The 24,925-nt window shown below is 39.8% G+C and overlaps 1 non-coding gene across 1 annotated transcript; it reads right to left on the bottom strand.

Moving 5' to 3' along the window:
- Window positions 1-757: 757 nt before the first annotated feature.
- Window positions 758-864, bottom strand: LOC112746288 (small nucleolar RNA R71). Its single transcript, XR_003174180.1, has one exon. It is a non-coding gene; the product is annotated as a small nucleolar RNA R71 (small nucleolar RNA).
- Window positions 865-24,925: the final 24,061 nt, after the last annotated feature.

Raw genomic sequence — 24,925 nt, 5'->3', positions numbered from 1 at the left:
TACTTAGCACTAATTGTAGATACTACTTTTCTCTTTAGATAGTTTTAGTAGTCGTTGATTGTTAAGTGGTTCTTGTTTACTTGCATATTTTTGTTTTGCTTTTCATAATTGCATGGTTTTCATTGCCTCCTCAGTTAAATGACACGGTCGCTTCCAGACCCGAGCTTTGCCACTTTTAATCCAGAAATTAAAAGAACTTTAACTCATATAAGGCAAGCTCGGCGCTGGCTAGCTTTTGTGGATAGTGAATCGGGACAGGGGAAACCCTCCCATTCACTATCACCACCCATCCGTGACTATCATTCTCCAATCAATGAGGAGAGTCTATATTCATCTGTGGGGAGTACTGAACTCTCTTTGAGTGACTCAGGTGACACCGTCATGGCAGACCCACCTCGAAGAATCACCTTGAAGGAGGTCGGAGCTCCTGATCTTGACTTCCAACCTCTTCAAATTTTGTATCCGGCTTTAGACCCAAATTTTGAGCTCAAGTCCGGCACGATAAACTTGCTTTCCAAATACAATTGACTGCCTGGGGAAGATCCTCTGAAGCATCTAAAGGATTTTCAAGTTGCATGTGCAACTGCGAGAAGACATGGGGCGGATGAAGCCGCAGTGTTGGTCTTTGCTTTCCCTTTCTCTTTAGAGGGAAAGGTGAAGGAGTGGTTTTATACTCAACCGGGTGAAGTTAGATCCAATTGGGACTTGTTGCGTAAAGAATTTTTGGAAAAATTCTACCCTCCTCAGACAACAGACAAGTTGCGAAGAGAGATCTCTTGCATTGTGCAATGAGATGGGGAGACTTTGTATGAATACTGGGAGAGATTTAAGAAGTTTCTGGAGGCTTGCCCTCACCACAGGATTGATGAGTTAGTTCTTATCAGTTATTTCTGTCAAGGAATGCACCACCAAGACAAGCTCCTCCTAGATGCCACGAGTGGAGGATCATTGACCAAAAACAAGACCGCTGCAGAAGCATGGGAAGTTATATTAGACTTGGCAGACTCAACTCAGCACTCAAGGGCAAGGAGTCCACAACCAAAAGCTTTGAGTGAAGTTTCTCCCTCCGGAGATGCTATTTTGACCAAGACTCTCGGTGAAATGACAATCATGTTGCGACAAATCACCCAAGGGCAACAAATTCCTCAAGCTTTGATAAATGTTCCACCACAACCTCCACGAATCGAAGGACCATCAAGGATATGTGGTGTTAGTTCTTGTAATACTCATTACACCGATGAGTTCCCTCAACTCCAAGAGGACACTACATTGGCGGTTGATGAGGGAAAATTAGATTTCCGCACAAACTCACCGGCAAGTGCACCGTGTCGCATCAAGTAGTAAAAACTCACTTGAGTAAGGTTGATCCCACGAGGATTGATGGATCAAGCAACTTTAGTATGGTGATTAGTTTAGTCAAGCTAATAGTTGTGAATTAAGTGGAACAGAATGTAAATGGCAAGGAAATTAAAGTGCTGAATGTAAATGGCAGAATGTTAAATTGAAGAAACGTAAACAGAAAGAAACAGAAAGAGAAATTCATCAGGGATTGGAGGTATTCATAATCCACAATGAATCAAATGGGTCTCAACTTTTTTCTCAATTATATGAATAGATCTATGGCAGATTGAAATTGATTGGATCCCAATTCCTTGGTAATCTAATCTCTCTAATCCCAATCAATCTCACCAATTCCTTGATCCAATTGTCATGAGAAGAGGTTAAGCATTTTCTCTCATCCATAAGCCACAGAAACTCTCAAGACCTCAATTCCTCCCGAATAGTGTTGATCAAGAGAGCTGTGAGAAACAAAGCTTCAGTTCTAATTTCCATGATTCCCCTTCCGAGGCTCACATGGAAATTCACAGATTCAAACCCTCTTTCGGAGTGAATGAGTCTCAATCAAAACAGAAGTTATTTCTTAGCTATCCAGATGAATTGAGAAGAAGAAGATGTTCACTTAATCATGTGAATTAAAATAGAGCTCCTCCCCTTAATGAATTGGGGTTCAGTGGATCATAGCTCAAAGAACAAGTGCAGAGAAACTAAATTTGCAGAAAGTAAATTGGCAGAGAGGTAAAGTTGCAGGGAATATAAATTGCATAGAAATTAAACTCAACTCAAGCAAACTCAAATGTAAAATTTCAGAAGAGAAATTGCAGCAGAGAAGTGTAAGAAATGGAAATTGCATAAAGTTGAATTGAATTCAATACTGAAATGTAAAAATGCAGAAAGGTAAAAGAGATTTCTATTCTACTCCTACTCCTACTCCTACTACTACTACTACTCCTACTCCAGCGCCAGAACTTTCTAACTCCTAACAGACCCCCTTAATGAAATGAAACTGATGCCTTTATATAGGCTTGCCTAAATTACAAATTGAAATGAAATTCAGAACAAATTACAAGTAAATGAAATTCCTATTCTAACTGTTTCTTGTGGTCTTCATTGAGTGATCATAATGGGCTTGCTTGCTTGTAGTTCAGATGGGCTCAGAATGAAATTAATTGAGCCAGAATTGCACTTCCAGGAGAGCGTAGCGCTCATTTAGATAATGGAGCGTTTTTATACCCACGCGTACGCGTCCCTTATGCTTGCGCGTCCTTTTGCATTTTGGCCTATCCACGCGTACGCATCACCTACGCGTGCGCGTCCTTTCTGCATTTTGGCCCTTCCACGCATGCGCGTCACCTATGCGTACGCGTGACCTTCAGAATTTGAACTTGTGACGCGTACACGTGCCATACGCGTGCACGTCCATAGCAGCGCTCACTTTGAGAACGTAGCTCTCGATTTGAGAACGCTGTCCCACGCATACGCATCACCTACGCGTAAGCGTGGCCCCATTACAATTACCATTCCACGCGTATGCATCATCCATGCGTACGCGTGGTCTTCTAGAATGCCACTTCCACGCGTACGCGCCATGCATGCGTATGCGTGGCCTTCCAAAGTTGTCACTTCGATGCATACGCATGGCCTACGCATGCGCGTCGATACCAAATCTTCAATCCCAAATTCGAAACTTGCTCGAAAATGCTCATTCAGATAACGTAGCGCTCTCTTTGCAAATGAGCGCTCTGCTTATTTAAATCTTGGGCCACGCTTTTAAAAGCGTGGCCTGAGGCTCCAAAGCGTGCTCAACTTCTAAAGTGTACCCCAAAATTCCTCTTTTCTCCTTTTGAGCTTATTTTGTGCTTTTTTTCTTCTTTTTCCACTTATTTCCTACAAAGTTTATAAAATTAAAAGATCAAAGAAATATACTATTTAAGCACAAAAACATTCAATATTTAAGCATTAATCATAACTTTCTTGTATGAAAAAGCATAGAAAACATGCACAAGATGACATGTCATCACAACACCAAACTTAAACCTTGCTTGTCCCCAAGCAAGAAAAGAATCATGCAGTAAGTTTTGACAAACCAAGGTCAGAAGAATAGCAAGTTGATGTTCATGGTTGTCTAGTTTTCTATGCATGCTACAATCACAAAAGAAATGTAAATGATTGATGCTTCTATCTAGCTCATTTTATAGATTTCTCCTTATATTTCGTCCTTGAAACAAGCTTTTCATTCTCTTATTAGCTTCTCCTTTTGGGTGCTTTGCCCCATGAGTTGATAACAAAGCTACGACTCTAAATGCTTTATTTTCATGTATTACCACTTGATACATATGCACCACAAGCATTTAATTAGAGGACTTCTTTAAGCTCATTTGTTTCTTTTCTTTACTCTCTAATTATTGATGCTCAGAGCCTTGAGCTTTGAGGGAGTGCATTTGCACTTGAGCCTAGCCTTGACTCTAAGTGTTTTGTTTTCAAGCTTTTTGCCTAATACATAAACACCACAAGTACTTAACAATTGAATTGTCATTGGTACTCAGAGCCTTCAGCTTTCTCATTCTTTCCCTTTTGCTTTTCTTGCCTTAATTTGCAATTGCTTCTTCAAGGTTTTCATGATTTCAAAGATTTCATAAAATGTCCTAGATGAAAACTTCAATTAAATAAAATCTAATGCAATTGAGCAACGATTAATCACACTAGCCATCCAATACTTGTATGCCCATGCTAAGTTCTTCTTTAATTTCTTGTTTGTTTATGATCATGATACTTAATTGCTTTGACTCACAAAATTCAAGATGGTAGTCATAATGTCACAGCAAGATGTTAAAAATCAGCAATCAAACTATGCTTATTCACAACACACATGCATACAGATAAAATGAAGACAATCATGCAATTTACAGTGCTGGAAATAAGTAGGAGGAAAAAGGAATGTTACCACCTTGTAGTTCATCTTCACTGTTGTTGTCCTTTTCCTCCTATTCTTCCCCTTTCCATACCAACTTAGAGTGTTTGCTCATCCTCAAGCAACAATTAGAATAGTGGTGATGGGGTTTATGATGGATCATGAGTGTTTTACACAATGAAATGTCAATAGTACATGTGTTTAAGCAAGCAAAATTAAAAATAACAATGAAGGCACAGAGAAACAGAGACATTATGATTGCAAAAATAAGAGGGTGTGCATGATATATTGCATAAAAGATAAGTGACACACCAAACTTAGTGTGGCACTTTCACTTGGAATCGATACAAGTATCTAGTATAGCTTGGAAATAAATTTTGTTGCAGAGCAACACCAAACTTAGAATGCAATCACATGCCAATTTATTTGAACTAAAACTAATCAAATGAAACTGTTATATGTTAAATACAATCACCAAGCGAAGAATCTGTCATGAATAAGGATTTCTTGCTGAGGTATTAACAAAAACAGTTAAGGAGCAAAATAGAAGAAAGTATTAAAAATAAAGGAATGACTAAAACAAAGAGAAAGAAAAATTGTCATACCAAAACAAAGATAACACTGCAAAGGCATTATGATTATGCAGACAAGTGGTGTTGCTGGATTCATTGCATAGAAAATTAAGTGGCATACCAAACTTAGAAACTTAGTGTGACACCTTCAATTTAGAATTGATGCAATCATCCAGAAAGATGGAAAACACATTGTTGCAGGGCAACACCAAACTTAGAATATAATCATATACCAAATTATTGAAAATAAACAAAGCAAAGAGAGAAAATAAACAAAGTAGAGAAATAAAATGTTACCTAAGGTTGGGTTGCCTCCCAACAAGCGCTCTTTTAGTGTCATTAGCTTGACATGTTGTTCTTCACTTTCTTCCTCTTCTTCCAGTTTGTTAAGAGGAATGACCTTATGGGGGGAGAAGAGTCAGTCAGTGTCCCCCTTCTTGATATCTTCCCAACAAGCTTTCTTTTGTTATTTGCTTGATTGAACTTGCTTGCTGGGTCAGGGGTTGGATTGCTTGCAGTTGACCTTTTTTCTTTATGGATATGATTAATTGTGGCTTGGTCACAATCCTCTCTTCGGTGTTGTTGTTAGTTACCTTCACTTCTTGGATATCAAGACATGGTTACTATGTGATTGTTTGAGTGTTCTCTTCATCAAAAGCCTCTTGAATTGGTGGTTCAATGAGCCCTTCCTCTATGCAGCTCTCTGCTTCTCTTGAGTGTGAAATCTCTTGATTGACTTCCTCCTTTTCTTCTTCATGATTTTCCATTAAATCTTTTGGGAGTGAGTCTTCATGTTCTTCTATCACCTCAAGTAGCCTCTGTGGATATGGAGTCATAGGTTCAAATACCTCCACAACCTTCTTCTCCATTAAAGTTTCATTTGGTACAGGGACCTCTTCATCTTGCTCCTTCACTTCCTCCTTTGCACTCAACAATTGGACTAAAACCACTTCTGTGTTTTTGACAGAGGTATCTTGTTCTTACCAAGATTTTCTGGTCTCCTCTTCATATTTTTCAAGCATGGACTCAAGCTTTGAGAGTCTTTGGTTCAGGAAAGTGTGTGTGGGTTGTGAGTTTTGGAAGGGATTTTGTGTTAAGGGATAGTCAAGTGATGAAGAATTTTCATATGAAACACTGGGAGGGGAGGTTGGGCAATTTTTCATAAATGAATTGAAGGTATGCTCAAGTGATGATGGCTCTTAATAGGTGGAGTATGGACTATTGAGTGCTATTTGGTTTTGATCCTCCCACCCACAACTTGAGTAATTGTCAAATTCATCACAGTGTGGATCATTTTATGGTCCTGGGGAGCAATCTTGCATGAAAGTATTGAAAGCATAATCAAGTGATGATGTTTCTTGATGAACAAAATATGAAGCATTGAAATTTCCTTCCCAGCCATAGTTTGTGTCAGTGTCATAACAGTATGAGTCACTTTGTAGCTCTGGAAAGAAGTTCATTTCACTTGATTGTTCACACTCTTGTTGATATGCCCAGACACCATGAGGGTAATGACATAAATCATTTTGTGGTTCTGGAGCATATCCCCACTGGGTGGATTGCTCATAATTTGTCAATTCTTGGTGATATTCCCAGCCACAATTAGAATAGTTATTTGGTGATGGTGGGCAATATCCCATGAAATTTATTTGATCAAAAGATGAGTTGAACTCCATTTGAATTTTGTAAAATACAATCACCAATGAAAATTGAAATTCATCATGTCACAGAGAAGAATTTCTTAGTGAGGCAAAAACACAAACACCTTAGTATCAGCAGAAAACAAAAATTAAAAGAACTTAAATGACAAAAACAAAGAAAATTCTTAATCTAGACTTATCACCTACTTAATCATTGTTGATCTAAATCAATCACCGGAAACGGCGCCAAAAACATGGTGACGAAAAATTAGATTTTCACACAAACTCACCGGCAAGTGCACCGGGTCGCATCAAGTAGTAAAAACTCATGTGAGTGAGGTTGATCCCACGAGGATTGATGGAACAAGAAACTTTAGTATGGTGATTAGTTTAGTCAAGCTAACAGTTGTGAATTGAGTGGAACAGAATGTAAATGGCAAGGAAATTAAAGTGCTGAATGTAAATGGCAGAATGTTAAATTGAAGAAACATAAACAGAAAGAAACAGAAAGAGAAATTCATCAGGGATTGGAGGTATTCATAATCCACAATGAATCAAATGGGTCTCAACTTCTTTCTCAATCATATGAATAGATCTATGGCAGATTGAAATTGATTGGATCCCAATTCCTTGGCAATCCAATCTCTCTAATCACAATCAATCTTGCGAATTCTTTGGTCCAATTATCATGAGAAGAGGTTAAGCATTTTCTCTCATCCATAAGCCACAGAAACTCTCAAGACCTCAATTCCTCCCGAATGGTGTTGATCAAGAGAGTTGTGAGAAACAGAGCTTCAGTTCTAATTTCCATGATTCCCTTTCCAAGGCTCACAAGGAAATTCACATATTCAAACCCCCTTTCAGAGTGAATGAGTCTCAATCAAAATAGAAGTTATTTCTTAGCTATCCAGATGAATTGAGAAGAAGAAGATGTTCACTTAATCATGTGAATTAAAATAGAGCTCCTCTCCCTAATGAATTGGGGTTCAGTGGATCATAGCTCAAAGAACAAGTGCAGAAAAACTAAATTTGCAGAAAATTCTGTAACAGCCCAGACCACCCGCTAGCACGATATTGCCCGCTTTGGCACACATGGCCTCACGATTTTGCCTTGGACGATAGGGATGATAGCCAAAACCCCCCACACTCACTCATCAAAAGGCGTCATACTAGGGAGAGGTATCCACACCCTTATAAGGCATGCTTCGTTCCCCTCCCCAACCGATGTGGGACCTTACAATCTACCCCCCTAAGGGAGCCCAGCGCCCTCGCTAGCACATCGATTCGGGCTCCAGCTTTGATACCATCTGTAACAGCTCAGACCATCCGCTAGCATGATATTTTCCACTTTGGCACAGAAGGCCTCACAGTTTTGCTTTGACGATAGGGATGATAGCCGAAGCCCCCCACACTCACTCGTCAAAACGCGTCATATTAGGGAGAGGTATCCACACCCTTATAAGGCAGCTTCGTTTCCCTCCCCAACCGATGTGGGACCTTACGAGGCAAAGATGCATGGAATTTAAATTGCATAGAAATTAAACTCAACTCAAGCAAACTCAAATGTAAAATTTCAGAAGAGAAATTGCAGCAGAGAAGTGTAAGAAATGAAAATTGCATAAAGCTAAATTGAATTCAATACTGAAATGTAAAAATGCAGAAAGGTAAAAGAGCTTTCTATTCTAGTCCTACTCCTACTCCTACTACTACTACTACTACTCCTACTCCAGCGCCAGAACTTTCTAACTCCTAACAGACCCCCTTAATGAAATGAAACTGATGCCTTTATATAGGCTTGCCTAAATTACAAATTAAAATGAAATTCAAAACAAATTACAAGTAAATGAAATTCCTATTCTAACTGTTTCTTGTGGTCTTCATTGAGTGATCAGAATGGGCTTGCTTGCTTGTAGTTCAGATGGGCTCAGAATGAAATTAATTGAGCCAGAATTGCACTTCCAGGAGAGTGTAGCGCTCATTTAGATAACAGAGCGTTTTTACACCCACGCGTACGCATCCCATACGCTTGCGCGTCCTTTTGCGTTTTGGCCTATCCACGCGTACGCATCACCTATGCGTGCGCGTCCTTTTTGCATTTTGGCCCCTCCACGTGTGCGTGTCACCTACGCATACGCGTGACCTTCAGAATTTGAACTTGTGACGCGTACGCGTGCCATACGCGTGCGCGTCCATAGCAGCACTCACTTTGAGAACGTAGCGCTTGATTTGAGAATGCTGTCCCACGTGTACGGGTCACCTACGCGTATGCGTGGCCCCTTCACACTTACCATTCCATGCGTACGCGTCATCCATGCGTACGCGTAGTCTTCTGGAATGCCACTTCTACGCGTACGCGCCATGCATGCGTTCGCGTGGCCTTCCAAAGTTGTCACTTCGACGCGTACGCGTGGGCTACGCGTGCGCGTCGATACCAAATCTTCAATCCCAAATTCGAAACTTGCTCGAAAATGCTCATTCAGATAACGTAGCACTCTCTTTGCAAATGAGCGCTCTGCTTATTTAAATCTTTGGCAATGCTTTTAAAAGGGTGGCCTGAGGCTCCAAAGTGTGCTCAAATTCTAAAGTGTACCCCAAAATTCTTCTTTTCTCCTTTTGAGCTTATTTTGTGCTTTTTTTCTTCTTTTTCCACTTATTTCCTACAAAGTTTATAAAATTAAAAGATCAAAGAAATATAATATTTAAGCACAAAAACATTCAATATTTAAGCATTAATCATAACTTTCTTGTATGAAAAAACATAGAAAACATGCACAAGATAACATGTCATCAGCGGTGGCCAACCCTTATCCGCAAAGACCAAATTATAATCAAGGATCCTACCAACATGGAGGCAATCAAAACCAAGGGTGGAAGGATAATTCAAACCAAAGGTGGAACCAAGCTCCTCAAGCTCATCCCAACCAAAATGCTCAAGTCTACTACCATCAATATCCCCAAGGTCAACCACAATACCAACAACCCCCACAATCTCAACCTCAAACGAAATACCAACACCCCCATAGTAGGCCTAGCCCTCCTCAAGTTAACCAAGCCCTTCCCTCCAATCAACCTCACATGAATGACACAATTCACACCTTCATGCAAGAACAGTGAGAGTTCCATAAGAAACAAGAGGCGTATATGGCTACGATAGCCGACGCCCTTTCCCGTTTAACTCTTCCTCCTCAAACCGCACAAAACACCCAACAAGCTTCAACCTCAAGTAGTTTACCCTCCCAACCTCAACCCAACCCTAAGGGTATCATTATGCCATTACCCTTAGGAGCGGCACTAAACTTGATAAGAATATTGCTATGCCTACAAAGTTAAGTGAAGAAAAAAACAATGAAGAGGTAGGAGATGAAGTAGAAGTGATGAGGGATGAAGATGAAGGTGTTGACAAAAGTAAGGAAGAATCACCCAAGGTCAAGGAGCCAAAGAGAAAGACCTTGCTTGAAGAGCCTTTGCCCATTCCATTCCCAACTATAGCTAAGAAGGCCAAGAAACAAGAAGAGCTTGACTCCAATATGGTGGAAGTTTTTAAGAAGGTCGAAGTCACCGTCCCCCTCTTCCAAGACAATCAACAAGTGCCCAAATATGCCAAGTTCCTTAAAGATGTTTGCACTCACAAAGACAAGCTTGGCAACCTCAATACAAAGCCGGTCGATGATTCTATCTTTTCTTCACTTCTTGAAAAATGCAATGATCCCGGCCCAAGTTTGGTCACTTGCTTAATTGGTGGGATGAAATTCATGGACTGTATGTGTGATCTGGGGGCGTGCGTAAGTATTATGCCACTCCCCATTTATGAAAGATTGAATTTGTCACCCCTAAAGAGGTCCGGGGCGAGGTTTGTGCTAGCCGATAAAAGCATTGTGTCAGTTGTGGGAATTGCAGAGAATGTGCTAGTTAATATTCAAGGATTGCTCTTTCCAGTTGATTTTCACATTTTGGAGACCCCTCCCATTGACTCTAACAAGCCATCGTCCATACTCCTTGGAAGGCCATTCTTAAAGACGGCCCGTTTCAAGCTAGATGCACATTCGGGAGTCTATTCTTTCGAGTCGGATGGCAAGTTGGTCAAGTTCACTTTGGAGGAGTCCAACAAGCCCGTTTTTGAAGCTTATTCTATTTTTGGGTGTGACATCATTGAAGATCAAGTGATTGAAGATGGGAAAGAGCAAGAAAAAGAGGATGTTGCCAAGAAGTCAAATTCAAAGGATCACACTCAACCCAAGAATGTCAAGGAGTTGGAGATTTTCCTACTTGGTGAAGTTGCCAAGTGACAAATGAAGCCATGCAAGTCCAACTTAGGACTTTAAACCAAAGTGCTCGATGGAAGACACCCCACCATGGTAACATTGTTCCAATTTTATCTCTTGTTTATAGCCTTTTGAATTATTTGCTTTCTTGTGATATAATGAGTAGTTTAGGTTTGGTTTGATAATTTTGAGTTGAATAAGTTAAATTACTTGTGGACCATGAAATTTTGCTTGTTTGAATGATTTGGGGTTGGTATGTTGATATGTGATGAATCCATATTTGATGATGATTTTTAGTTTGAATTGGATGGATTTTCATCATATAAACTTGCACTTATTCTCTTGAATAGCATGCTTTTGAACTTTCCTTCCAAATTGAGCTTGATTATGAAAATATGCTCTTTTGTGTCTAATTTAATCTATTTTATTCCATTTACCTTCCATTCGATGCCTTGATGTTGTTTGTGAGTGATTGATAAACCACTATTTTATAGTTTATATTGTGTTTAATTGTGTGGTTTTGTCATGATCCTTACCCACTTATTCATCAATTTAGCATGCATTTAGATTTCCTTCCTAAATTCAGTACATGTTTGAAAATTGCTTCCTAGAGACTTTAATTATTTAATTTTAATTCTCCTTTATTCCATTCAATGCCGTGATCTGTGTGTCAAGTGTTTTAGGCTTTATAGGGCATGAATGAGATGGAGATTGGAGAGGAAGCTAGCAAAAAATGGAAGGAACACAAGAATTTGAGGAGATAACCAGCGAGAAGTGACGCGGTCGCATGGCTCACGCGACCGCGCGAAGGAGCGCAAATCGCAGTGACGCGGCCGCATGGCTTGCGCGGCTGCGCGGATTGGAAAGCGCAAGCGACGTGGTAGCGTAGACGACGCGAACGCGTGGAGAGGAAAAAGCGCAAGCGACGCGTCCGCATGGACGACGCGATCGCGTGACATGTGTGATCTGCATAATCTGCAGAATTTGCTGGGGGCGATTTTTGGACCTTATTTCGGCCCAGTTTTCGGCCCGGAACAGCAGACTAGAGTCAGAGAATATGCAGAAACAACACACACATTCATTCAGTAGTTTTAGATCTAGTTTTTCACTCTCTTAGGTTTTTCTCTCTAGTTTTTAGAATTTTAATTTTCAATTGGTCTTAGCATTGGAACATTGAGAAGAGTTATTTCCTCATCAAGACTTCATCATTCTAGTTTATTTTTTTAACTTGGTTTTATTCTTCCATATTCTTTGTTTTGTTCAATTTTATTATTCAGATACTTTTATGATTATTTAATGCAAGGATTATTTATTTTTAATTCAATTTCAATTCCAATAATCATGTCTTCTTTTAATTCCCTTTTATGTGTTATGGGTTTATTATTTACAATGCGTGAGTAGTTTCATTACTTGATGGGGAATTGATTGAAAAGGAACTCTTGAGTTGGAAGGATTGAAAGAAAATTTGTAATTGGGTTAATTGTTGAATTGCTATCCTGTCACCAACGTCAATCCCTTGAACTAAGTGGGTTGTAACTCGTGAACGGATCTAGTAATCCAACTTGTTTGACTTTCCCTTACCTAGTAAAGGATAACTAAACAGAGTAACCGTTAATTATAAATCCATCTAAAAAATCACTCCATCAATGATAGAGATTCTAACTAATCAATTCCCAGTCAAGGTTTTTATTCATATCATTTAATTTTCCTCAGTTTACATTCCAATTTACTTACCTCAACTTCTTCGAACCTCTGATTAATAAGATAGCACCCTTCTCTGCAACTCGTTGGGAGACGACCTGGGACTTAAAACTCCCAATAATTTTGATTTAAACTCTTTGTGACACATTTCTAAATTGATAGGCAGATTTTCAGTGAATTAAGAACTATACTTGCAACGTATCAATTTTAATAATTTTTTAATTCATCAGCTTCTGCTTCCCATCAGTGATTCCAGGTGTATAAGGTAGGAATGGGTTGGAGAAAATGGAAGAAGAGCATGCAAATTGGAGAAAACATGAAGAATCAAAGGAGATGAGTTCAGAGACGTGTGCGTGTGCACGACTACCTATGCGTACGCACAGCTGCCCTATTGGAGCACGTGGATTGCTTCGAGCGCGTCGCGCGTCCAGTCAAGCATCGCCTAGTGTGCGTGCGCACGGCTACTTGTGCGTACGCATAGGTCTGGATTTCTCGCGAGGTGTGTGGACGCACGCATCTGTGCGTCCGCACAGGTGTCCGCACATGACGTCATTAAAATATCACGTGACTCACGATTTGGGGGCTTTAGAGGCCCATTTCTGAAGTTTTTTAGCTCATATTGGAGGTGAAATGAAGGACATAACATAGCATATCATTAGTATAGTTTTAGGAATAGTAGTGGGAAGCTTTAGTTAGTTTTTCTCTAAGTTTTTCATCATCTCTATTAGGGTTTATATCAGGGTTTTACATTCAAGTGCCATTTCCGTTTTTGATCTTGGATTTTGCTAGCTTTCATTGTAAGTATTCTCTTGTTCTTACTCTTTATAGTTACATTGTCATTACTCTTTCTTCTAATTCAAGTTATAGTTCAATTTTGCTTCTCTCTTGCAATCTTAATTTCTTTTTAATGAATTTGATGTTTGATGTTTGTTTCATACTTTCTTGTGTTATTCTTGTTGATTGAAATCAATTGTTACTTTTAGTTTCAAGCCTTTTCTCATTTTTTCCATGTTTAAGGTTTTTGCCCACGAAGTGTTTGACAAAATGTCAAACATGGTTTTAGGCTAAATTTTTGGTTCTTGGCTTGGGTAAAGTGAGCAATTGGGTTTCTAGAGTTGGAATGTCTAATATTTAGTTTCAATTCTTGGATTGTTAATTGTTCTTGTTTCCACTAACGCTAAGTTGTTGCTAAGACAATTAGCAAGGAATTTAGGATTTGTGGGTTGGGAACACTTATGCTCATTTAATTTACCTTCTGATGTGAGGGTTGATCAAGTGAGATTAATCCATCATAATTGTCATAGTTGTGGTTCCAATAAGGAAATGACCATTAGCTCACTCCAAGCCAAGACTCTTTTTAATGCTTTTAATCTTCCATATACTTCTATGTTGATCTCTTTTATACTTTACTTGTTTATATTACATAGTCGGTTCTTTAATTTCTTCATTAGTTCAATTATTACAATTTTGCATGTTCTTTTACTTCTTTATGTGTTTATTTCTTCGTTGACAACCCCTTGATCACTACAACTGGTTTTGAATTAGTTTTGAATCGTGACTTATCTTGTGAATTTCCAATTTGACCGGTGGCCAACTTGTTGGGTTAGGACTATACTTACAACACTAATTCCATTCTTTTGGATAACTGAGTTCCTAATCCTATTTGCATATTGGCCGTTGTCTCGTCAAATTTTGGCGCCGTTGTCGGGGAGTTCACTTTAAGTGCAATGAGTGCTACAATTTTGGTTGTTGTAAATATGTGAATAGTGTAAATATTTGATTTTTGATTTGCTACTTAGCACTAATTGTAGATACTATTTTTCTTTTAGCAGGAGGCGCCTCTATCTTAGTATTGATAGCAACTAACACTTTTTGTTTGTTTAGCCCTACACAAGTGGATATAGCTAGAACATATATACTCATTTGTTCATTGCTTTTGTTGATATCATTGCCTTTTATTTTTCCTATTGATCATGAACTATCACCCTTTTGGATTAGAGTCTAGTTGTTATCATGTTGTAGGGGGAAGCAATTCTGACATTGGTCCACCTCACGGTATGTGATGTAAATTTGAGGAAGGGTCACAAGCAATCAACTCTTGGCAATAAGGACCGTTGCGAGGGCCCTACGATCTTAATGTCTATCAATGTCTCACACCCAGTGGAACACGTCCTCACTACAATTTTGCCCATCCATATGCTCATGCTCCATGCCCTCGACATGAGATGCAACCATTATACCCTCAATCTCTTTTACCTTTTTCACTACCAATTCCCTTCCCACCCATCTATCTACTGCCTCACTTGGGAAAACCCAGTTTCCACCACCATCCCATCCCCATTAACTTCCCTTATGGAGAGCCTAGCTTTCAAGCCCTCATCCAAGACCAAAGGGAATTTCAAAGGAAGCAAGAGAATTGCATGGCAACTCTTACCGAGGCTTTGTCACGTTTAGCACCCTCTTACTCTACCCCTAGTAACCTTGCTCCTCCACCCTTGTCACACCCATCAAACCCAAAATCCAGCATTGATGCTATAACTCTGGAAGGAAGTGAGCCGCTTAATGAGATAAACCCTCAACCCGCTCTTCTGAAGGAGGAATCTATTGACGTGGGCGAGAGTTTCATTGAAGATGGGAGAGAGGATGACCTTGAGGTGGATAGCCACCATGAGCTTCAAAAAGGTTTAAGTGATGAAGAAGATAAAAGTGACCCACCATGTCTCCACAACCAAGAGGATAAGTTACCCCACCAAGAAGCAAGGGAAGATTTGAAACCACTACCACCTCATGTTAAATATGTGTTCCTTGATGAGGAACATAAGTTTCCGGTGATAGTGGCAACCGATCTCTCCAATCAAGAAGAGCAACAACTCCTTGAGGTTATCCGAAAGTATAAAAAGGCAACTGGATGGAGTCTAAGTGACATTGTGGGAATAAGTCCTCAAGTGTGCCTCCATAAGATTTTCTTGGAAGAAGGCGCTAAGCTGGTCCGACAACCGCAAAGATGGCTAAATCCTACAATCCTTGATGTGGTCAAGAAGGAAGTAACTCGCCTCTTCGAAGCGAACATCATTTATCCCATCTCCGACAGTGAATGGGTGAGTCCGGTCCAAGTAGTGCCGAAGAAGTCCGGGGTAACAATGGTGAAGACGGAGAGTGGAGAGCTTGTGGCCACCCGAGTCCAGAATACTTGGCGAGTGTGCATTGATTACCGCCGGTTGAATCAAGCAACGAGGAAGGACCACTACCCGTTACCGTTCATTGACCAAATGTTGGATCGCTTGGCTGGTAAATCCCATTATTGCTTTTTAGATGGATACACAGGGTACTTTCAAATTCATATAGCTCCTGAGGATCAGGAGAAAACTACCTTTACCTGCCCCTTTGGAACGTTTGCATATAAGAGAATGCTGTTTGGCTTATGCAATGCACCGGTAACATTTCAAAGATGCATGACAAGTGTTTTCTCGGATCTTTTGGAAGATTGTATGGAAGTCTTCGTGGACAATTTTAGTGTGTATGGTAGCTCCTTTGATGCTTGTTTAGGGAACTTAGCTAGGGTACTAGAGTGATGCACCAATACTAACCTTGTTTTGAATTTTGAAAAGTGCCACTTCATGGTGAAGCAAGGTATAGTATTCGGTCATATTGTCTCTAAAGACAGAATCTCCGTTGACCCGGCTAAGATCGATGTCATTTCGAGTTTACCTTACCCCTCCTCGGTGAGGGAGATCCATTCCTTCTTTGGTCATGTAGGCTTTTATCATCGGTTCATCAAGGACTTTAGCAAAGTTGCCTTGCTTTTTTCCCGCCTACTACAAAAGGATGTGGAATTCCATTTCAGTGAAGATTGCAAAAAGGCTTTTGACAAGTTGAAGGAAGCATTAACCACAACGCCTATTGTGCGAGGCCCAAATTGGAGTCAACCTTTTGAGATCATGTGCGATGCCTCGAATCACGCCGTAGGCGCCGCGCTAGTACAGCGCAATGGTAACGCTCCCTACACTATAGTTTATGCATCTAAAACTTTGGATTCGGCTCAGTCGAATTACACCACCACCGAAAAAGAGCTTCTAGCCATTGTTTTTGCTCTAGACAAGTTTCGACCTTATTTTCCAGGCTTTAAAGTAGTGGTGTATTCGGACCATGCCGCATTAAAATATTTGCTAAAGAAGAAAGAGTCAAAGCCTAGGCTCATTAGGTGGATATTACTCTTGCAAGAATTTGACTTGGAGATCAAAGATAGAAGTGGATCCCAAAATCTAGTGGCATACCAATTGAGTCGGCTCGAACATTTAACTCCGGATCCCAGTCCTATCAATGACTCATTTCCTTTAGATACCTTGCAAGCAATATCCCAAAGCACCCCTTGGTTTGCCCCGATAGCTAATTACTTGGTCGCCCACATTTTTCCCCCACAATTTTCAAAGCATCACAAAGATAAATTGAGAAGCGATGCTAAGTATTATCTTTAGGATGATCCACATCTGTGGAGGCGTGGAGCGGATCAAGTAATTAGAAAATGTGTGCCGGAATATGAGTTCCAGTCTATCCTTCAATTTTTCCACTCATCTGAGAGTGGGGGTCGTTTTGGCCCGCAGAGAACAGCGATGAAGGTTTTAGACTGTGGATTCTAGTGGGCTACTTTATTTAGGGATGCCAACCAATTTTGCAAATATTGTCATCAATGCCAGAAATTTGGAAATACCTCACAAAGAGATGAAATTCCCCAACAGCCGATGATTTTTTGTGAGATTTTTGATGTTTGGGGCATGGATTTCATGGGGCCATCTTCAAATTTCAATGGGTTTGTGTACATATTGTTAGCAGTGGATTACGTCTCCAAATGGGTGGAAGCAATTCCTACCCGTTGCGATGATGCTAATACCGTTGCTTTATTTTTGAAAAATAACATTATTTGTAGATTTGGGTCACCACGAGCAATCGTAAGTGACCAAGGAACCCATTTCTGTAACAGAAAATTGAGGCTTTTGATGAAAAAGTATGGGGTCATTCACAAAGTTTCTACAGCCTATCACCCCAAACCAATGGACAAGCGGAAGTATCCAACAGGGAGATCAAAAGAATCTTAGAGAGGGTGGTTAATCCATAGAGGAAGGATTGGAGTTCTAGATTGGGAGATGCATTATGGAACTATAGGACCACTTACAAGACCCCAATTGGAATGAGCTCCTTTCGTATTATTTTTGGGAAGCCCTGTCACCTTCCGGTTGAGATCCAACATAGAGCCTATTGGGCGATGAAGAATTGCAATCCCGACTTAAAGGGGGCGGGAATGGAATGTAAGCTTCAAATGGAGGAATCAGAATGCCTTAGGTTAGAAGCATATGAGAACGCTCAATTCTACAAGGAAAAGGCTAAGGCATTCCAAGACCAAAATATCAAGAGGAAAAACTTCAAGATAGGTAATGAAGTGCTTGTGTATAATTCAAGATTGCGATTGATGCCCGAAAAATTGAGATCAAGATGGGACGGGCCGTTTAGAATAGTAGATGTCAAGCCTTATGGGGTGGTGAAAGTGATTCACCCTACCAATGGAGTTAAATTCAAGGTCAATGGTCATAGGGTGAAGCTCTATCACACTCAACCCAAGAATGCCAAGGAATTGGAGATTTTCCTCCTTGGTGAAGTTTTCAAATGACAAATAAAGCCATGCAAGTCCAACTTGGGACTCTAAACCAAAGTGCTCAGTGGGAGACACCCCACCATGGTAACATTGTTTCAATTTTATCTCTTGTTTATAGCCTTTTGAATTATTTTCTTTCTTGTGATATAATGAGTAGTTTAAGTTTGGTTTGATAATTTTGACTTGAATGAGTTAAATTACTTGTGGACTATGAAATTGTGCTTGTTTGAATGATTTGGGGTTGATATGTTGATATACTAAGGGTAGGAACCTTAGTTTTGAAGAGAAAAGAATTTTCTAAAACAGGGCATCTGTGCATACGCACCAACCTGTGCGTGCGCACAAAACTATGTTTTCCGCCACCTGTGCGGCCGCACGCACCTGTGCGTCCGCACGCGTCTTAATGTGCCCTCTGGTTGCAGCGCTAATAAACCACTATTTTATGGATTATCTTTTGCTCAATTGAGTGGTTTTTATTAAGTCTTTGCACACTTATTCATACTAATTGCATGGTTTTACATTTTCCTTTCTAATTTTGTTCTATGATTGAAAATATGCTTCTTTGGCCTTAAAATTTACTAATTATTAATCCTCCCTTATTACCATTCGATGCTGTGATATGTGTGTTAAGTGATTTCAGGATTTATAGGACAGGAATGGCTTAGAGGATGGAAAGGAAGCATACAAAAGTGGAAGGAATACAAGAAGTTGAAGAAATTGCTAAGCTGTCCAGCCTGACCTCTTCATACTTAACTAACCATAACTTGAGCTACAGAGGTCCAAATGAGGCGGTTCTAGTTGCGTTAGAAAGCTAACATCTGGGGCTTTGAAATGATATATAATTTGCCATAGTTACCCTGAAAATAAGTGACGCGCACGTGTGAATTCACGCGCATACATGGATCTGCGCATATCCAACGACATATACGTTTCTGAATTCGCCCCCAGCAATTTCTGGGCTGTCTCTGACCCAGTTTTCGGCCCAGAAAACATAAATTAGAGGCTATAAAGTGAAGAAATCTATTCATTCATGGGTACAACTTTCATACACATAATTTTAGGTTTTTAGATGTAGTTTCTAGAGAGAGAGGATCTCTCCTCTCTCTAGGTTTTAGGATTTAGGATTTCTCTTAGTTTATGGTTTATTCCTTCTCAATTCCAGGTTCAATGTTCCTTTAATTTAGTTTCTCTTCTAATTTTATTTATTCTAGTACTTTGGTTTATCTATTTTTCTTGTTAATTACTTATGTTTCCAAATTGGTTTATGAACTCTTCATGTTAGATTTGAATTTCTATTTAATGCAATTTGAGGTATTTCAGATTTATGATTTTAATCTAGCTTTTTACATTCTTAGCTTTGGTTGAGTAATTGGTGACACTTGAGTTATCAAACTCCTTTGTTGATTGATAATTGAAATTTGCTGATTGATTTGGATCCCTCTAAAGCTAGTCTTTCCTCAGGAGTTGACTAGGACTTGAGGAATCCCATTAATTGGTCCACTTGACTTTCCTTTATTTAGTAAGGGTTAAATAAGTGGGAGCAATAAACAATTCTAATCACAATTAATAAGGATAACTAGGATGAAATTTCCAGTTCTCATACCTTGCAAGGGTTTTCATGATTATTAATTTACTTTCTTGCCAATTTATTTCCTTGTTCCCTATTTTAAAAAACCCAAAAAGATACTTTTCCATAACCAATAATAAATTATACTTCCCTGCAATTCCTTGAGAGACGACCCGAGGTTTAAATACTTCGGTTATAAATTTTATTGGGTTTACTTTAGTGACAACCAAAACTTTTGTACGAAAGGATTCTCTGTTGGTTTAGAAACTATACTTTCAACGAGACTTTATCTATAAAATTCTTTACTGACAGAAAATCTGGTTCGTCAAGCGCCAGCACAGCTTGTGCGTGCGCACTGCTCTACTTTCTCTGATCTGTGTGTGCGCACAGTTGCGTGCGTACGCACACACCCCCTCTCATGCTTCACCTGTGCGGCCGCACAGACGTGTGCGCCCGCACACAGCTTGATAGCCCCTCTGCTGGGAGCGAGGGAACAGCCTGTACGTGTGCTCAACCTCCCCATTTCTGGCCTCTGTGCGTGCGCACGGACCTGTGTGTGCACGCACACATGATTCTTTCCTCAAGTTAAAAAAAAAACTGTCTGTGCGGTCGCAACCTTTCTTAGTTACGCTCTATGTGTGTTCGCACAGGCCCTTGTGCGTCCGCACGCGACGCGTTCTGGGCAATAACAGGGCAACCTGCCCTGTTGAGAGGCAGCTTTCTTCTTTTCTTTTTTCTTCTTCGCTGCTCTCTCTCCCTCTTCTCTGCCCAGCCCCGCCGGTCCCTGCCGCCGGCCACCGCCGCCGTCAGCCCACCGCCGGCGACCCTTCTCTCTCTTTCTCTTACTCCTCTTCTCTTCTCTTTCTTTCTTTTCCTTCTCGTTTCTCTATCCTCCACCTGTGAGTTCTCTCTTCCGGTGCTTCTTTTTTCGGCGAACCCAACCGCGGTGATTTCGCAGTGGCTATAAGGATTGCCATTGTTTCTTCCTCGTTCTTGTTCTTTTCAACCTTTATATCCTACGTTCTTGCTTTTCCTTTCTATTTATGTTAATATTTTTTTGCAATTGCTTTCATTTCCTTTATGTTGCTTAGATTTCATTAGTTGCTTTCTTTATTGTTTCTTTGTATTGCAAAGTGTTGTTGCTTGATTGTTGGGTTGGTTATAATCAAATTTGAGCTTAATTGTGATGAATTTGCACATTGCATACCACATGTTCGATAAAATGACTCAATGAATATTTTGTTTGATTCATATGACTTGGCCATCATATGTGTTCAATTTATCTCTTGTCAAGCATATTGTATGAATGATGCAACTTTTATTATGACTTTTGATGGTAGAAAATTGAAATCACCAATGCATTTCCTTGTTTGTTGATGTGAAATTTTGGTTGTAAATGCATTGTGTTGGTGTAATATAAGTTTCATTGTTCATCTTGGAATTTAAATTGAGTAACCACCCTATGAATGTTCAACTTTTGATGATGTCTTGATCAAACATCTTTTGGGCTTCCAATTGAGAACATCGTATGTATGATTACCACTTTTTGAGAATGAACAATGGACATTTCCCTTTTGGTGCTTGCTTGAAGTTGTATGCATTTCTCTGTTTTATAATTGCAACTTGAGCACTAAATCGTGAAGTTTTGAGCTGTGAATAGCCTTAAGCGTGTGATTGCCGTAATATCCGGCCAGTGTGTGTGTACTAACCGTGCGCATCATTGGAATATACACACAGTGTTTCTTGTAAATCACACTACGTCTATAAGCTCTTTTAACATTGTTAGTGCTTCCTCATTGAGTTTCACTTTATTATTGCCATATGATCCCAAAGTTCTTTTATTTGTATTTTCAGGATGAGGAAGAAAGGTAAGGCATCGGTTACTTCACCGGTTGAGCTAACTACCGCTCGCTCTCCTATTAATTGGCGGCATCGCCAAAGTCATAGACCAGATACCTTGGTTAACCGAAGAGCCGACTCTCAATACGAGGCTATTGAGAAGCGTACAATCCATTGGGAGCGGCCGTTGAAGGTTCCAAGCCAATACAAGGCGACTATTCACCAAAGGATCACCTCGCTTCATTGGGAATTTCTCGAGCAAGAACCCATTGAAGTCAATGAGACTATGGTGCGGGAATTTTATGCAAACTACCAAGCTTAGGAAGCGAAGTTAGTTTTCCTCCGGGAAAAGATGTTGGATACATCCAATCAAGCTCTAGAAGCTATTCTGGACATCCCCCACATTCCACTTGAGAAGGATGAATATTCCAAGATAAAGGTGGATGTCTTCAAAGGAAGAGTATCTCTGACTCCCATTCTTGAGAAAATAGGCCATCCTGGTGCATCTTGGGAGTATAGAAAGGGGAGGAATTCTATTCCCACTAGTATTGCATACTCTGATTTGAATGCTGAAGCACGTATATAGCATCAGATTGTGGCGGACTACATCATCCCGAGCACCCACACTACCCATGTGAGATTTAGAACTGCTTTGCTACTTTGGGCTATTATACAAGGGGAACATATAGCCATCTTTCCTTTATTGCACAAATTGATTTGGAAATTGGTTGAGAAGAAGAATATCAACATTCTATTTCCGTCGATGGTGATGCGCTTAGCAAACGCAGCGGGGGTAGAGAGGCGACCAACGGACATTATGTTCCGGACTCGTATAGGCAACAAATTCATTCCGAGGGTTGATTTGGAAAGATCAACAAATATTACACCCTCCAAGAGGAAGACACTCATAGCACTACCATCAACTCTACCAACTTCATCAACTGCTTTACCCTTTCTCCGACCTCTTCCGGATCTATTCCGAGACATCTTGCACGATATCTACCACATGGAGCATTTGGAGCGCAAACGTTTTGAGTGGATAACGGCAAAGCTAGAAGGGAGAGGCCCCGACCCGATTCCTAGAGCTTCATCTGAGCTAGCTGGGGAGGAGCATAATGCAGTTGACCATCCCACTCATGAGTCCACCAACTGAAGGTGGCCCCTCTTCATCCTCCCGGATCGTGAGCATGCATGGAGGACCGTGCACAAATTAAGTGTTGGGGAGGATCGATGACTTCAAAGGGGGTAAAAATTTCTCTCTTAAAGACACTTTGCAATGTTTCTTATAGTACTTTTTCTTTATTTTGAGTAGCTTTAATTCTATTGCATCTTGTCTGGTTTGTTGTAAATATTTCTTTATCGTTTATGGATATTTAGTAGTTAATATTTGCATGTTGCATGATAGAACGAATAAGTTAGTGAAACACCAAGGAATTTCCATGAAATTTTCTTTTTAAGGGCATACCATTGATTGAATTGAAGAAAAATTTGTTTACTAACTTGCTTGGAGTATTTTGTTTGTAGAACATGGGAGCTAGAACAACATATCTTATGAGATTTGAGCTTTAATAGATGGTTACACTTTTCATCCATGATGTTGTTCTTGTGTGTGATTATGCTCCTTTTTTATTGTGATCATTGATTTGCATGATTCTTTATGTCCTGTATTTGTATTTGGATGCATTTAGCATGATTGAGGCCATCTTTGATGATAAACTCACTAACCTATATGGCCAACCCCTTACATTCACCTTTGTGAACCCCTTTTGAGCCTATGAATCCCCTTTTATTCTCCTGATAACACATTACTCCCCTTAAGCGGAAAACCATTGATGTCCCTGAGTTACTCTTTGATTAGCTTGGGTGGATTAGTATGTAAATTCTAAGTGTGGAGGAATTTTAGGAAGCATTGGTGATAAAGGCATGAACTCTTTGTGAAAAAAATTTTTGGACAATTAGGTAAGGCTCATGCATTTCACTAATTAAAACATATGCATTCATAGTTTGATTAAAAAAAAAAACTTGTGCATAACATAGTATGAATAAAAAGAGTAAATAAAGGATGCATATGCCATGTTTGAAAAGAAAATGCATGAGTAAAGTGAGATAGGAAATAGAAAATGTGTAGAAAGGTTGTATTGTTATGTGTACATAGGTGATGTAGGATTAGGTGGACACTCAAGCTAATCAAAGAACTAATTATTTAAGTCCACTTAACCATATTTCATCCTACCTAACCCTAGCCCCATTACATCCCTCTAAAGACCTTATGATACTTGTTATTCATGCATTAAATACTAGTTGATTGTTATATGACTTGCAAATCTTTGAAAAGCATGATAAAAGGGGAATTGAGTGGATACACATCCGGTGAGGGGTTCGATCGCTCAATTCCATGTTCTTACGCCTCATATCGCATCTTCTTGAAAGTTGTTTGATTGGATAGTTTTGATAACTTCAATTCAATTCTTTGGACATTGATCTTAATGCATGAACTCTTTGTATTGGCCCTATAGTTTCTTGTGATGGATTGGAATTTCATGGTTTATTTCTACCAACTCTCATCATAGTACATATTGGTGATTAGTCTTATGATAGTTGCATGCATTTAAGTAGTATATAGTATAAGTCATTTTTCCTTTCATATATCTCCTTTGTGTGTATTTAGCATGAGGACATGCTAGTGTTTAAGTGTGGGAGAATTGATGAATCCATATTTGATGATGATTTTTGGTTACAATTTGATGGATTTTCATCATATAAACTTGCACTTATTCCCTTGAATAGCATGCTTTTGAACTTTCCTTCCAAATTGCGCTTGATTATGAAAATGTGCTCTTTTGTGTCTAATTTAATCTATTTTATTCTATTTGCCTTCCATTCGATGCCTTGATGTTGTTTGTGAGTGATTCCATGTATATAAGGTAGGAATGGGTTGGAGAAAATGGAAGAAGAGCATGCAAAATGGAGGAAACATGAAGAATCAAAGGAGATGAGCTCAGAGACGTGTGCGTGCGCACAACTACCTGTGCGTATGCACAGCTGCCTAATCTTAGCGCGTGGATTGCTTCGAGCGCGTCGCGCGTCCAGTCAAGCATCGCCTAGTGTGCATGTGCACGGCTACTTGTGTGTACGCACAGGACTGGATTTCTCGCGAGGTGTGCGGACACACGCATTTGTGCGTCCGCACATGACTTCATTAAAATAGCACGTGACTCGCGATTTGGGGGCTTTGGAGGCCCATTTCTGAAGTCTTTTAGCTCATATTAGAGGGGAAATGAAGGACATAACATAACATATCATTAGTATAGTTTTAGGAATAGTAGTAGGAAGCTTTAGTTAGTTTTTCTCTAAGTTTTTCATCATCTCTATTAGGGTTTATATTAGGGTTTTACATTCAAGTGCCATTTTCATTTTTGATCTTGGATTTTGCTAGCTTTCATTGTAA

Source organism: Arachis hypogaea, chromosome 14, assembly GCF_003086295.3.
Source record: "Arachis hypogaea cultivar Tifrunner chromosome 14, arahy.Tifrunner.gnm2.J5K5, whole genome shotgun sequence".
In the NCBI taxonomy this organism is placed as follows: domain Eukaryota; kingdom Viridiplantae; phylum Streptophyta; class Magnoliopsida; order Fabales; family Fabaceae; genus Arachis; species Arachis hypogaea.
The sequence above is the reverse complement of the archived record's forward strand: the minus strand, read 5'-3'. Positions and strand labels throughout refer to the sequence as shown.